Here is a 17,856-nt window from a genome sequence, read left to right on the forward strand (position 1 = left end):
AATAATAAATATATGAAAAATAAATCTAAAACATTTAAAAGTCAAGTCAAAAATTGGAGATAACGGTATTATAATAATTTTTCAGAGATTTTTTTAATTCTTCTGTTTAGCACTTGCAAGAAACATATGTGTCCTGACTTCAAAATTATATTAAAATCAGGTGATCTCAGATTTTAAGAATTTAGATGCAAAACACGATAGATAAATAACATGAAATGGTAAAAAAAATAATAATATATTAATAAGAATTATATATTTTATTTGTCTACATTCTCACACATTTCAAAAAGCGGAAAACTTTAATTTTCTTATGTTTTTAATGGCCTTCTTGTATTTGTAGTTTTTATTTGTGAGCTGAAGGCGAATTTCTTAAAATATGACACCATCCAAACACAACAATCAAATCCTTGCTAACCTTTGCCTTTTATTCTTTTACTTTACACAAAATGTGAATGCATTCTCTATTCTACAAGAAGAGCTCGGCTTATCGAATTGACGTGCGATGCATGAAAATTATTATACAAAATAGCCATTATTTAAACTCTTTTGGTCAGAGGTCTTTATGGAACAATAATAGAAATAAAATAGCTGTTGCCTGAAAAAGAACAATGAGTTAGTTACCTTGACCGCTATATGCAGTCGAATTTCTAAAAAATAAAAATAAAAATATAAAAAGAGATGCGAATGGAAATACATGTTGGGAAGAAAATTCGTTAGCTGAACATAAATGGAACAAAATTATTCTCTCGAAATGCTAGATATCTCATTAGTGTTAATAAAGCGGGAAAAATTTTTAGATATACAAAAAAAGTTTCCTTTCCAAAAAAAAAAAAATGTTATCCTTTTATATAATATCCAGATTATTGAATATTCTTCAATATATTTTAAAGCATACAAAAAGTTTTAATAAAACTTTTCTAAGCAAATAATTAAATAGTTCATTTTTATTCATTAAAAACTGTTTTAATAATTAAAAAAGATTATCTTACCTTAAGTATTGTCATACTTCTTAAATAAAAATATTAGAAATATTTTAAATCATTTAATTGCCTCCAAGTTGTCACTTGCGATATTAAATAGAATATTTTATCATTCATTAAAATTTATTATTACTTGTTTGGAGGAAATTAGCATAGGTTTCTAAATATCGTTTGGTCTTTGTTTAATATTCGTTTGAGTCACAGTTAAATCATTCTACTCAGAATGACTGTAAAAAAATCCTTAATGAAAAAAATACATTTTGTTTTGTTTTTTGTCTTATTATAAAAATATTTTTTTTACTAAGAACAAAAACTTTTTTGTAAACACGGTATTGTTTGTTTACAAAAACATTTCTGTAAACAAACAGTACCAGTGGTTAAGTAGTGAAAAAAAATAGTTTGGTGTAACTTATACTGTCATTTTAAATAATAATAACTAAAAAAAAAATGTTGCAGACGATAAGTGCTTTTATGTCTCCTTTTATGTCTTACATATTTTAGAATAGGCTGGTTTTCATGGATTAAGTCATAAGTAATTATATTTATATTAAAGAACTTTTAACATTAAAATCATAGAACCTTTAATTATTTATATCCTCGTTAACCCTGGAACTGAAATATCAGTCAGGACTAGCAATCCGGAAAAGTTCACCATTATTTCTTTTCGGGTTTTAAAAACCAGGTCCAGCCTTTAGCAGCATGAACAGTGGTTTTTTTTTTTTTTTTTTTTTTTTTTTTTTAAATGATGGTACTCAGAGAACTCTGTACCTTGAACTACCAGCCGCAAAGCCACCAAATTTTGTATGGGGACTATTGACGACATGGAAAAAAGAAATCCGCAAAAAAAAAAAAGTTCCAAAAATTGCCGATAGAGGAAAATGTAGTGCTTTACAGTTTAAGACAGCTAAAATTTTGCATACAACACGGGCAAAATTTGCAAAATGCAAAATCCCGATTACGTAGTCGACACTAGCGCCAGTATTTTGAGTTATAAAAAATAATCGGAGCATTGAAAATCATTTCAAGTATCAGTTGATTTTTAAAATGCGTCTCACTTTAGCACAGCGTGCATTACTTGTGAAGCTCTTTTATCTTAATGAATCCAATGCAGCGGCCGCTCTTAGCGAGTTTAGAAACCGAAACAATTTACGTAAAGGATCTCTATTAATTAATACAATAAAAGCAATGATTAAAAAATTTGAAAAAACCGGTTCTCTCGCAATTCAGCCTGGTAGAGGCCAAAAACCTGTATCGGAGCATACAATCACAGATGTTGCGACTGAATCTTTGAAAGAATTCTGACGAGCACTGCTGGTAATAGTAGCACACGTGGAGTTGCCTGACAACTGGATATTAGTGCTTCAACCGTATGGAAAGTTTTAAGAAAAATTCTTCAATTTTAGCCTTACAAAATTAGCCTTTTGCATGAATTAAAACATACAGATTATGATCGATTAGCCTTTGCTTTGACATTTCTTGCCAAGATGAAGGTGGACGAGGCTTGGCCTTGGACAAATCTCTGGAGTGCATTTTTATTTGAATGGGACTGCTAACACTCAGAATTCTAGAATGTGTGCATTTGAACAACCCCACATTCCACCTGTAGTTTTCTTATCCCACAACTTCAGCAAAAGCAATGCTTAGATAAAATTGTCTTTATGCAGGATAGAGCACCGTCACATATTGGTAGATCCGTACAGAAACTGTTGCGCCATCACTTTACAGAAGAAAGAGTTATTAGTCGCTGTTTTCGTGTTGCATGGCCACCTCGCTCCCCGAATCTAACACCATGTGACTTTTTTTTTTTTTTTTTTTGTATTTAAAATCGAAGATTTAACTTATCAGTTTTAAAGGAAAACATAACACGGATTGTTATGAATATGCTTCCTGAAATATTGCATTCAGCTGCAGAGAGTACGGAGTACAGAATGCAATGCTTAGTCCAAGAAAATGAGGATCATATTGAAAATAGCCAATGTCTTCCCCGGGAAAGCGATTCTTCTAAATAAGAACAAAAGAACAAAGAATAAAAAGGAAATTGAATAAAATCTCTTCTTTTTTTTTCTTTTTTTTTAATTTGTAACCATTTACAGAAGTTGTTTTTTTCGAATAAAGCACATTTGTGGAAAAAATTAATTCTTTGTTTATTTTTTAAATTAAAAATTAAAATTTAAAAATTAATTCTTTGTTTTATAAGTATAAAAATTTAAAAATAAATGCAAAACTCTAAGTAAGATGGAAACTAATAATATATGCAAAAGACTAAAATATAAAATATTGCCAAGTGATAATTTTCGTATACCTGCTTTAAAGGTCGAAACCAATGATTTTTTTTTTTTTTTTTTTTTTTTTTGTTAACCGGCAATACTTTTACTGCAACTTTTTTAATATCTTATTTTGAAATACACCAGGAATGACTATAACTTCTTTCCTAAAACCTCTTCCTTTTCTCTACTAAAATAATACACAAAGAAATATATTCCTCGATATTTAAACACTTTTTATAGAAAATAACCAATGCGTTATACACTGACGGAAGAAAAAAAATCCCAACACCAAGAAAAAATTATTGTAGAGTAATGAAATTTGGACAATGCATTTGTTTAGTTAACAAGCTTAATTTATTAAATTTTCAAGATCACAGGTTAATTTAAGCTCAAGAAAATGCATTTCAAATGTGAAATGCTGTTACATTAATAACCGGTGTATCCTCCAGAATTTTGAATGCAAGCCTGCAAAAGTTCATGCATTGTGTCATACAGGTGCCAAATGTCACTTTGTGGTATGGAATTCTATGCTTGTACTTGTTCTGTCAATACTGGGAAGGTCAGTGCTGTCTGTGGAAGATGCTGGAGTTGTCGTCCAATGATATCCCATACGTGCTCAATTGGTGACAGATCTGGTGTATTTATAAATATATTCTAAATTTTTAATAGATCTGCTAAAGTTTTTCCTGTAAACATTTTCATTAATTCTTTTAAACAGCTGCCTATTTATATTAGTATTTGTGTTATTTCAAACTAAATTTATTAATTAGGATATCCATTGCTGGTGTAGATATACAGGGTGTTTATAAAGTCCCGGACCCATTTTGATGTTTAATAACTCATAAAATAATAAAGATAGATTAAAATTAATAACATAAATGGTTAAATAGACTCAAAAAGTTTCATGACCCTTGTCAATGAATTTCCACGTGTGCCCCCTTCGTCGCACGGAGAATATCAAGTCGATAGTCAATTTCACGCCAGGTAGCGACAAGCATGTCGCATCCACAGAGCCATTTGCGCACATTATGGCGATTAACAATGCCAGAAACATGAAAGGATGCTTCATCGGAGAACATTATGCTCTTCAGAAAATCAGCAGCATCTTCTATCCTCCTTAGCATATCTGTTGCAAAGGCCATCCTCCTAGGCCTATCGTTCGGTTCCAAAACTTGAACAATTTGAACTTTGTATGCATGCAGTCTTAATTTTTTCTTAATAACCTTGTACACCGTCGAAATTGGCATATCCAATTCTGTTGCCGCTGATCTCACAGATATTCTAGGATTGTGTAAAAATGTCTCTCTGACACGCTCAACATCAAAATCACTTGTGCAAGGACGTCTGGAACGTTTCTTATCTTCGATACTTCCAATTTCTAGAAAATTCTTTTTCCACCGCAAGATGCTGTTTTTGGATGGAGGATCTTTTTGGTAAATTCTTCTGAAATTTCTCTGTGCTTGCACTATCGATTTCATTTCTATGAACCACCATTAAATCTGTGCTTTCTCTTGTGGTGTACGCATTCTCCTTAATATCGACTCGAATAAAACATCACATACAAAAGTACTACATAGAACAAACACATCAAAAGTAAACATAACATTGCAATAGTTGCCAAAAACAAAAGAGAGAAAATGCAATTAATAAGCAGACAATATTTAGAAAAGTACAGATATTTAGACTGGAAAATGAAATTATCTGAAAATAACCACACGTGCAGACGATATTTACAAAAGTAAAAATATTCAAACCTGAAAAGGAAAATATATGAGTTATTCCATCAATAAATGCCATAAGTTTGTTTATATCTTTATTATTTTACGAGTTATTAAACATCAAAATGGGTCCGGGACTTTATAAACACCCTGTATTTAAATACAATAGCTCTAAAAGGTTTTTGATATTTTGAAGAAATAGATTAATCCTTAAAAATATCGAGAAAATCTACTAATCTTTCTTTATTATCTTTTATTTTATAGAAACTTTTTAAGGTATATTTTTAATTTATAAAATACGCATGTTTTTCACAGAAAAACGTGCAATTAGAATATTCCAAACAAATCGTTTTCCTCCTTCTCTGTGGTTTGTATTACATAATCAGAATGATTCTATTTACAGCAGACAATTCTCCCTAACATGATTCATGTGATGCCAAACATTTTCCCGTTTGTGTCCTAATCAGACCTTTTAATTTAAAATCAAAATGTATCCCAAAATGTAGAAAAACTACTTGAACTGCAGGATTGTCTCGTTTAATTTGTAACATAATACCAAATTTATTTAAATTTAAATTCGAAATTTGATCTTTTGTGAATTAAACTATATGAGCCTAGTTAGTAAGAGAATTCCATTACCTCAAAATCCGAGGTAATTTTTCGTGCACGGAAACAGTATGGAACCGTCCCTTCTATATAAGCGGTTGGTCGCGAATTACCTTTCACCAACTAGATTTTAGCTATGCACCCGAATAACGCCCGAGTCAGAGCTTTATCGAAGAACCGATTAAGAATGAGTCTATGCTCATAAGATTACATTATAAAAGGACTTCTTTTGATAGAAAATAATTCCTGTTAATGTCTTGTGTACAGCAAATTAATGGCTGTATGCAGTCTTGCGGTACGCAATGATTCTAATTCAAAATTCTCTGTTTCAAAAATTCTAATTTTATTCCCTGGCAGCAATTCGGTTTCATGTCAGAATTAAATCAAATAAGAGCAAAGTATTGTATTTGGCGATTCATTGCTGAGATGCTGTCAATATACGATTATTAGAAAACGAAATGTGCATTTTGGTTGCCTTTTTACCTAACGGTTAAAATATTTAAAATTTGGCGGAAAACTGCAATTGTAATCTCAAAATCACATTCCGAATTTCATTCATTTAATTCCTTCCGTTACTGAGTATTGCATTTATATACATGTGAAAGTAAAGGCCAACAGAAGGTTAGCCGCTGTGGTTTCAAATTTCATACAGATCATTTAAGATGTTAAATCTGTGCGCAAAAGTTTTTCGATCTACCAAATAAAGAGAGCTCTCTTCGTTTTGTCGTTATCATGTTAACTTATATCTGGACAGTTGGACAGACATATTTTCTTTTAACGGATTTCATGCAAAATTTGATAGAAATCGACATATCTTGGGTAAAATCCATATACCAAATTTCATCCGTCTAGCTCAAAGCAGTTTGAATTATCGTCTTGAATTACGTCCACAAAGAGACAATATATTTCCACGAATGTCTTTTCATAATTTAGGGAGGTCTGAAACGTGGAGATTCGTCAAGATGAATTCGAATTTTCTGAAGAATACAATACTTCATATATTTCGGATACAAAAAAGTAAAAATAAATGTAAAAAAAGATTTTTTTTTTTGTAGTAGATACTGTTTATTAAATTTTAGCGTTATCTATATCTAACGTTTCTAATAATTATTTGAAAAATCCCCAGAAAGAAATTATCAGTTAAAAATAGAATTTATTTCGGATGTCAGCAGTAAAACACGACTCCATTTTCCAAAACAGCAAAGGAAATTAAACCATAACCGCAACGCACCCAGTTGCTCGTTCGATTTACGCAAATCATTCTTCCCCCAGCCTTTTAATTAAGGTCGCAATCAAAGCAGATAGAAATCGAAGTAATGACTCATTCACAACCAGCATCCTTCCGGTTTCGCGGTCATGAAAAAGGGCGGGAAACCTTGAATCCAATGGTTAATGCGTCTCGCTCTAACGCAGGCCTATTCAATACCGCTGAAAAGGAAACAATGGTTTTGTTGTCGTGAAAAAGTCAATCGAACTTCTGCGGATACCGGATCCCTAAATTCGTGACGGATTGTATGCCAAACTTGTATTGTGTTCTTCATGAAATGTATTAAGCAAAAATATTTTTTCATGTAGATTGAAAAAAGGGTCATACTGGAAAGTTACAATTAGATCATGCATCCTATTTTGATCAAAATTTGACACCTTTTTTTACTTTTTTCAGACTGTGACGAATATGAACCAGATGGACTGGTCTCCCCCAAACCTTCTCGCATGCTCACTGATCTCAGAGAAACCTTGCGTGACATTGGCGTACTATAGTTACAAAATATTAGCCTTTTGCATAAATTTAGCATTTTTTCTGAATCTATTGCAGGGATGGCGAACCTTTATGGATCAACGTGCCATTTTTTTTCTAGAGAAATGTTTAATGAGGTATAGACGTGCCGTCAAAAAAATTTGACTTGTGATTATTGAAAAGATAATAAAACTAACAAATCAAAACTCTTTACTTACTACGAAAAAATACATTTTGCGATGTATAGTAGCAGATGTTTTAGTTATACGCGTAATTCAAATTAAAGTAACATTAGTGTGACTTCTGTTTTACAGATTAGATGACAAATAACCTATATTAGGATTGTTAGATGTTACATTTATCAGAATGCATGATGAATTGGAGTCATCTGCCAAACGGTTTCTAAACGCGTCTTTAATGTTATTTATCTCTAAAAATAATGACTTGCAGGCATAGGTAGATGAAAATATAGTTAAAATAGCATGCGCCAGCTTCTTCAAACAGTTAAATATGTCTGGAATCGAATTCCATGTTTCCAAAATTTCGTTCCTGGCATTTTTACTTTACTTTGCTTGTTAATATTTCTGTTTCAATCAATTTCAATATTTTCCTTGTTGCAATAAATTTTTGAATTCATATTGAACTAGACTGGAAATCAATCAGTTTATTCAATTTCCAACCAATCGAATTAGGAAAGTTCAGTTTATCAAATAAAGTCACATGCAAACCATTTTGATCGGTGGCTTGCCCAAAATATTGTGTCGCGTGCCATCAGTACCATTGGTTCGCCATCCCTGATCTATTGTATGATCCTTGACGAGTTATTTGGCGATTAATCTCTGGCGTATGGTTAATTAAATTCGAAAATCGATTTTACGTTTTGGATGCGTTCTTCATAATCATATACAGTGTCTCACAAAAGTGCTGGGACACTTGTTCTTTACAAAAGGAAACTGTAATAAAATAAATTAAAAAACATGTACACATTTTTTGTGGGTGTGTTTCATACTTTATAACAATTAATTTCATAATTTAATAACAATTATTACATAACATACATTTTGTCAAAATATTAAAATATTAATTTAATAAAAATACAATTGTTTAGAACGGAGCAAAAAATAGCTCACATAAGTGATGGGACACCATTAGATATGCAACAAAAATCGTCCGAAATAAGCAATAAAAATATTTTTGTTGGTTTTATTTTTACTCAAAAGCAATTGGTAATAATTTATAAAATCGTCTGCAGTATTTCTCTCCAGTTTGTTTTGGAATTTTTGTGTTTTTTAGCTCTGTTCAGCCATGAATGCTAAAGGAAAAGAAACTTCGCCTGAAATTCGAAAATTAGTTATTAATTTGCATATTGAACGTGGAAAATCTATTAGAAAAACTGCTGAAACAGTTAACTTGAGTCATTCAACAGTTTTCAATGTCATTAAACGATATAAAAAAATCATATTATTCAGGACAAAAGAAGACCTGGCCGACCATGAAAGCTATCCAATGAAATAAAGCGAATTATCGTTCGAAATATTAAAAAAAATCCAAGAAAGAGTGCTCCTAAAGTTGCTGCTGATTTACAAGCATTATATGGAATAATTGTTAATCCTGAGGCTATTAGGAGGGTAATTCGATTTGCTGGATATCACGGTAGAGTAGCCAAGAAAAAATTCTTCGTAAGTGAAAAGAATAGAAAACACAGACTAGCTTTCGTAAAATCCAACATAAATAAGAATTCTGATTACTGGAATAAAGTTATATTTGCTGATAAGAGTAAATTTAATATATTTGGTTCTGACGGTAGAATCTTGAAGTGGAGAAAACCCAGGGAAGAATTTCACAAACAGAACTTGGTGCCAACAGTAAAATATGGTGGAGGAGGAGTTATGGTATGGGGGTGCATGTCGTCCACCGGAGTTGGTAATGTTGTTTTTATTGACAGTATAATGGATCAGTACAAGTATATTGACATTTTAAAGCAAAATTTGAAATCTTCAGCACGAAAATTGAACCTTCATAACGATTTTAAATTCTACCAGGACAACGACCCCAAGCACACTGCTTTCAACGTTAGACTCTGGCTGCTGTATAACTGTCCTGAAATAATAAAAACACCACCACAATCTCCAGACTTAAATCCCATAGAGAATATTTGGCAAGAATTGGAATCAAGAATTCGCAAACACACCATTTCTTCAAAACAACAATTAAAATCGGTGCTTCAAGAAGAATGGGGTAAAATCACTCCAAAAATCACAAAAAAAAAATTAGTCGAATCCATCCCAAGAAGATTAAATCATGTTTTAAAAGTAAAAGGAAATCCAACAAAATATTAAAACCTTTTAAAAAGTAAAATTTTTGGATAAATATTTGATGGAAAAGTAAGTGTCCCATCACTTATGTGAGCCATTTTTTGCTCCGTTCCAAACAATTGTATTTTTATTAAATTAATATTTTGAAAAAATGTATGTTATATAATAATTGTTACTAACTTTAAATAGGAAACACACACAAAAAATTTTTGTACATGTTTATTTATTTATTTTATTACAGTTTTCTTTTGTAAAGCACAAGTGTCCCATCACTTTTGTGAGACACTGTATAAACATTAACCGCGCTTTTTAGTACAGTACCATATTTTACATCATTGTTGCGCTTTTTCATGACTCACATTTTTACGCTTTTTGACATTTGGAATTTGTACTGATTCCATGTTCTGATCATAAAAATTGATACAAATATTTTAATTTCATGAATGTGGAGTAACTTAGCCAAAGATGGCTTTGTGCCATAAAAACAAACTCAATCCTACCGATTGAAACAAAAATTTCACACAAAACTACACTTGTAGTCACAAAATCCCGTACCAAATTTGATATGTTTAAATCATTGCGTTTTTGAATTCCCGCTTTTACATGTTTCCGAAAATACAGACTGACAAGATTGTAAGCCCCTAGTTAGATTTGGTCCAAAATTTTGTAGATCTCTATACAAAAGTTGTTAAATCTATGTACCGAATCTTATCTATCTAGATCTCTCTGTTTTGTTGTAATCGTGTTAGCTTATATCCGAACAGCCAGATAAACGAACTTCCTCTAAACTGATTTTACTCAAAATTTGATAGAAATCTGCAAATGTAGTGTTGTTGTTTATAATGGCACTTGTCACGGACAAGCTCACTGACGAAGTCAGCGATTTTAAGCCAAGGAAGCGTATTTTGTTTTAGTAGCGCCAACTAGGGCCAAGAGTACGTCTTAGCTACTCACGCATCACATTCGCTTGCATAACCCCTTTTTAAGGGGGGCACATTAACACATCTCACAGATAGAACAGATGAAGAACAACCAGGCCCAAACCGGAACTCGAACCCAGGACGACCAGGTCACGGGGAAGACACGCTACCCCTATGCCAGGACGCCGGCGCAAATGTAATGTAAAGACCACATACCAAATTTCATCCATCCGGCTCAAAGCGACTTTTTGTTATCTTCGTCACAGACAGACATTTACCAAAAATTTTTTGTGAAGACGAAATGTGTAGTAAAAAATGTGAACCAGTGTGTGAAAATTTTGAGAACACTCCCGCTTGTTTAAAAATATTTTTTTTTTGTCTCATTTCCAACAATAGATTACATTGTTGCCAGAAATTTAGGCCGTTTTCATTGTTGAATGAAATACGTAATCACGTGGTTTTCTTCCATTTATTGATGTTGAAATTAAGGAAAAAGAATTCTGTTTAATATCGATATTTGTATAGTTTACATGACAGGAAAAAAAAAAAAAGTGGAAGTTACAATGGCGCGAAATTTAGAAGACAAATGAACTGAATATTTAAATTTTTAATAGCACTATGAAATTATGGGATTGCCTCCATTAGAAAGGTTCATGTACACAAAAAATATAATTTAATTAAGACAATTAAAATAACACGGCTTTATTGTCTGACAGTTTGACAGTATCAGGGATATGAAGTTAATCTAAACGATATAACCAATATTACTAGCGAATCAGCTGGCCACCAATGACATTTAGTAGCAGATAAATAAAATGATTTAAGGTAGGCGACTACGTTGAAAAGTCGATTTTTTTTTTTTTTTTTTGAGAAAATATGAAATTTATTTTATTTAATATTCTTTATAAAATCGTTTGAATTGTTTTTAATTCAGTTTTTAGGAAGTTGCATTGATTTTTCTATTTGCATTTGTACACGTTTTAATGATATTTTACATCTTCACAAGCTATTTTCTCAAGTTCTAATTTTTGGTAGAATTTTCTTATGAAAGACGTCATAAATAAAAATCTAACGCATATTTTTTTCGTTCAAATTATATACAGCAATTTCTTAGTTCCTTTCTACAGCTTCTGAATTAAAGAATAAGTAATCTATTCATTTACAAATATTCTATGGTTGTTATAATGCTTCACAATACAAAATCATGTTATTAGTTTGAAACACGATCTTTAAAGAAGGGTAGAAATGCGAAATATATATATATATATATATATATATATATATATTTAATTCAGGAACTAGATAATATATTCCTTAAGCTATCTGCAAAATGTTAAGCAAATCATTTGATAAACCTCTAAACCAAAAAATTTTTATTTTATAATTTTTTTAAATAAAAAAGTGCACAGTTTTTTTTTTTTTTTTTCAATTTTTATAAAAGTTTAATCATTTCATTGGTATATTTTGTTTAAGCAAAAATTCAAAAATTTAACTAGTTTAGAGTCTTTCTTAAAAAAATTTATTCCTAAAATAGCTAACATACTTTTTCTGAAATTATCCTGGCAACTAATATCCCTGGTGAACCAGCTGATCATTAATGCCGAGGAATAAAAAATGAGATTACAATACCACAAATGTTTGAATATGCTAGAAAATTGCATTTTTAATATCGCTAAAATATCCCGGGACTGGTTTCCATTAAAATGATTCATGTACATAATGGGCAAAACCTATATAAGGGATTATTTATATAATGTGGTATTCAATGTAAATAACTTGACGCGTTAAAATATTTTCCAAAGGTACATTGAACATTAAGTTATGCAAATGAAATTTAATAACTTAACATCTTGCTGGGGTTACAAACCAGCAAGATGGCGAATTTGCATTATAAGTATATTTTGTATTAATAAAGAAACTGATGTCAATGAATATAAATGAAATACATATATGTTTGCTCATATCATAAAACCGACGAATGAAAACTTCGACTTAGTTCGTAGATTGGTAATTGAATACAAAGAGGATGGAAATGGGATTTACCCATAATTACCTTGCGAATAAAAATAGAAAGATAATTAAAATCAGATAATCATACTTCATCATAACAAATACTTTTTTTGATAGTTCCAATAGCTTAGACTTTAGGGGTTAAAAAGTTATTTTTAACCTCAAACTTCGACTACTTTTTATTACAGGGTGTAACACTTCGTTGGAAATCTCTCATCACTTCAGTATCTTCCACATTTCATTATCCATATAGCTAATACATTTAAGAAATTAAAAGAGGTAGCAATACAGGAATTGTTTTTTTTGTTGTTATTGTTTTTTTACTTACACTTTTGGGCTTCTCAATAATAATGTTTTAAACTAAGCTTTTGTTTTCCTGGTATCTCTGTAAACATCGACAAAATATTGAAAAATTAACAGCTACTCAAATATATTGTCTTTCCTTTAGAAAACCAATTAAATGAGAAAGGTTGCTTTGGAAACATTTTATGAAAAGCAAAAATAGTAGCTGAAATCAAAATTTTTATAAAGAATTTATCTCTGATATCTATAAAGTTTAATCAGAATTATAAATAAGTAGATGTTGAAAAATTCATTATCCATTTTATTATCTAGCATATCTTTTTTTCAAATTTGATTGCATCTTTTTCCTTTTTCTTAATTTGAGAGAAAATAACAAACCGTATAACTGAAATAAGATGGATGGAACATAACTGCTTCGACTGCAATGTGCAAATCCATATATATAACACTAAAGACTGGCTAACTAACACTAACACTGGCACAGAAATCACTTATTGTTGAACGGCAACAGTCAAATGTAAATAAACCGTCATATGAATTTAATAGCTGTATTGAATTCAACATTTTGCTTAACTAATTAATGGAGCTGCAAATTATTATTAGAAAAATGTTAAGATTAGGAAGAAATTTTTTGACATAGTTCGTCGTATCATCAAAAAGTGTAATAAATCAGATGAAATAATATATAAAAGAAATCAAGAAATAGGATTCATGCAGAAAGTTTAAAACAAATACTAGATAAAATATCCGAAATCAATAATACGAGGGAATAAACTGGTTGTCAAAGGTGGCTAGTTTAAGTAATATTGCATCCCCATATTAAATTGTCAGTGCAAAATCTGATACCCTACAATTTTTAAAACAATATATAACACGAGCCCAAAAACTATTATTTAATTAGTAATCGCAATATTTTGCTGCATTTTTTTTTATTATTAATAAAATACAGCACAAAAATTATCAAGATCTTTTTAAAAGTTGAAGGAATTTCCAATGGCAGATGGAACATCAAAATGATCAAGTTGTAAAAATTCTCTGCTTTAATAATTAATAAATAAAATTCTTGAAAAGCACATCCTTACTTTAAAAAATTACAACATATACTTACTATGGCATTATTTTTTACTCAAGTCATGATCTAATAATTTTTTTTAAATAAGTTATGATGAGATTATATTTGAGGTTTAAAAAAAAATCTTGAAAATCATTTTTGTAAAGAGAACATGGCTATTAAAAACTTTTCTGGTTACTGATATCAACTTACAAAATGAAGACAGATTAATATTTAGAAAATATGTGTTTCAATCATTCATTTTAAATGGCTTTATTAAAATTTCATTCTTTTGTAAACATTTTGAATTTTATAACTATGTGAAAAAAGTAGAAAGTCATAATTTGTAAATTACATTTTGTATTTTGATCCTGTTGATCCAAATTCCCTTTTTACATTGCATGACTATTTTTCTTTTATTAAAAAAAAAGAGAAGATTTTATCTACTACTAACAAAAATTAGAAAAAAAATACTGAATGATTTTTGGTGTGTGAAAAAAGTAGGACAGATGTTAAAATAATTGTTTTGGAAGATATTGTAAACCTTAAACATAGATATTCCATTCTTTTTGACAGTTTTTGTTATGAAAGGCATATTATTTTACTGAGAACTAAAGAGTTCATCTTTTTTAGAATGTGAACACCAACTATATCAAGCCAAATATTGTTTTGAATTTTATTAAAAATCCTAGTAGTCAAGGGACCAAAAAAGACTGGTACACACACACAAAAAAAAAACTGGTGCAACAAGATTAAAAAGAATCATTTAAGAACTAAACAAAGCAAAAAGAAGTGTTGCCAAAGTTTAAAATAATGTAGGCATTACACATGTTTCAAGAGCTGTATACAATTGCATTTTTAAAAAATCGAAAAAGTAAGTATTGAATAAAAGGAAGCACCAACCTAAATGAACTAAAAGACATGCATTAAACACCAATTGACCACACATGTCCTGGAGTTCAGAAAAGACCTCTTTTATATTTTTCAGATGAGAAAATATTTAATTTAGACTGCCCAAATACCTACCAATACAATTGGGCATGATAATGAAGAAAAGACATATTCTACTTGACAGATGGGAAAAAGGTGTTTAATGATTTGGTTGGACACTGAGGAAGAAAAAGCCTAGTATTCCTGAGAGGTAGGTAGAAACAAACTGACAAGTCTTGAATTCTTATCTCCTTCCCTAAGACATTAGACTAGACAAAAATGAATGGATTTTTGAACATGATGGTGCACCAATTCACCAATTAAGAGAGTTAAAAATTGGTTTACAAAAGTAATATTCATATTTCATCCAAACTTATTAAAAACCCAGAACATATGGACAAGGAATTTGTTGAATTTACAATGAAGAAAATCAGTTTGAATCTGTAGCAAAGATTTGAACGATGAATGAGAAAATATTTGCCAAATAGAAATTTAAACTTTATAAGATTCACTACCAAATCAAGTTTTTGAAATAATCAAAGCCAATGATGGAAGAATTTCCCTTTTAATAAGAAATTTATTTGCACTATTTAGAAGCGCCCTTCTGCTATTTTCACAGAGTATAATGTAATCAAAACTGATTTTTTAAATTGTAATTGTATTTATTTATTTTCGTATTTCATTTTTCAAATACAGTATCTATTTATAAACAGGCCTTCAAAATGTTGTTCATTAAATTGTCCTGAAAAAAATTCAGTGTTCCTCATTTTTCTAAAAAAAAATCTCATGTCCTACTTTTTTCATATAATGTAAACAAACATTTAAAGGATATAATGATTTATTTTTTTAAAAAAATCAAGCACTTAGGTAATCAATGGAATATTTTATTATGAATGACTAGGATAAAAAAAATCTATACAGAACTGTACTTCAACAATTACATCATAAATATATCTATATAAATTTAAAGTAAAAAATTAAGCAGCAAACAAATAGACAAATTTCTGAATCTACGATTAAGTATTTTTTTACCAGACCAGCTGGTCTATATTTCATAAATAACATATATTTTTATTTATTTATATGTACAAATAATTAAAAGCATTTCAAAATAATGATATTATAATCAAGTTTCAAATACTGTTAGAGAAAAAAAAATTAATATTTGCAAACATTAATATCAGATGTTTACATAAAAATAAGAATATTTAATTTCTAATTTATGGAAAAAAAAATGTGAAATATAAAAGTTAATCAGTTCTATTAGATTTAAAGCATCCTTGATAATGCACTTTGCAGCTTTCAGTACATTAAATAATGGAAAATAATTATTAAATTATTATTAATTTATGGGAATATAATAGCAGTATTCAATATCAAAAACGGAACACTGAAAATGCTCATAAGAACTTTTGATTTACATCAATAATTAACAGATAAAAAGTTTTTGAACATCCATTATAATTAGGTTTTACAATTTATTTTTTTATTTATTTATTTATTTTGATACAGCATATGGCAAATTAATTAACTCCAAATGTATAAAATTAACAGAACAAAATAAAATGTAATACAAAAATAAAACTATGCAATTTTTTTTTTTTTTTTTGGTACTGGAATGTATGCTAATGAATCTACAAATAAGAAGTTACTAATGATCAACATGAGATACTCCACTATGCAGAATATACAATGTAATGAAACTTATTACGACTACTAAAAAATATTTTTAAAAAACAGCAACATTGGCATTTAAGTTACATAATGGAGTACAGTAAATAAATGCATAGCAGAAAATTAAATAGCACATATAATGAAGAGCAAATGAACAGTGGAACCTTGACAAAGATAATAGAAACAGCATGCACTGAATACTGTGAAATGTTCATTAATTTTATTAAGAGCCACATAGTAAAACTTAAAATGATTACAAAATAAAAACATTATTTATAAGATGAAAATCAATAAAATCGCAAAATAATAATAATAATAAAACAAAGAAAGATTTTGAAAAATCTTAGAAAAATTTTATTTGCCCCCAAAACCTTTCTTGTAGCCTTCCTAGCTTCTCAAACCGTTCCTGGTTATTAAATTATTATTCTTGTCAATTAGTACTTATATTAATAACTAATATAATTCATAATGAAGGTTTACAAGAGAAATTTCTTGATTTGAAATAAAAGAATTCAAATGTTTTCTATGCAATATAAATAACAAATTAAAAAAAAAATTAAACACATTTTATTGTTCAATACCTTTAATCTTTGTTCTAAATTTGCAAATGAAATAAAATCAAAAGAATTTACTCTCGAAACCTGTTATAGAAACTAACTTAAAAGATTTTTCTACAAAAATCTAAAAAGAATATTTTCAAATAGTTTAAAGTTTTGAAAATACTTTTTATTATCAAATAAATACTTACTTACAATTATTTGATTCTTTGTGTAAAAATTAATATTAAATAATTATTTTGCAATAATTTTAACATTAGGCATATGAAAAAAACATGTGTATTTATACAATGTACACAGTATATACTTACATAATAATCAATATCAATATAAAGGCCACAAGCCTAACAAAATAAATGCAAAGCTAATTTTTTGAAATTCATAAAAATTTCGTAAACTTTATAGATATAAATTTAATCTATTTTCACGATTTAAAAAAATAGATGAATTCTGAACTTGCTGAATTCTGATTAGTGTAATGGATGTAGTATTTATTGATAGAAGCAGAATATTTGAAAATGTTGTTCTTTACAAATTATTTGGTAAAATTGCTTTCACATAAATAAAATAATTTAAAAAACATTTTCATCATAATGGATTTTTCCTTAAGTAGTTTTATATAATATAAAATACTCAAGTATTTTTTTACTTTACTATCCAGATAATAAAATTGCTAACAAAATTAGAAATAAATTAAGTACTCTATGTATAATCAGTTACCAAATAAACATTTTTTTAAAAATAATTATTTGTTCAATACTTCAAAATAATTTAGGTCTTAAAATAT

This window comes from Argiope bruennichi, chromosome 4, assembly GCF_947563725.1.
Source record: "Argiope bruennichi chromosome 4, qqArgBrue1.1, whole genome shotgun sequence".
Lineage (NCBI taxonomy): Eukaryota > Metazoa > Arthropoda > Arachnida > Araneae > Araneidae > Argiope > Argiope bruennichi.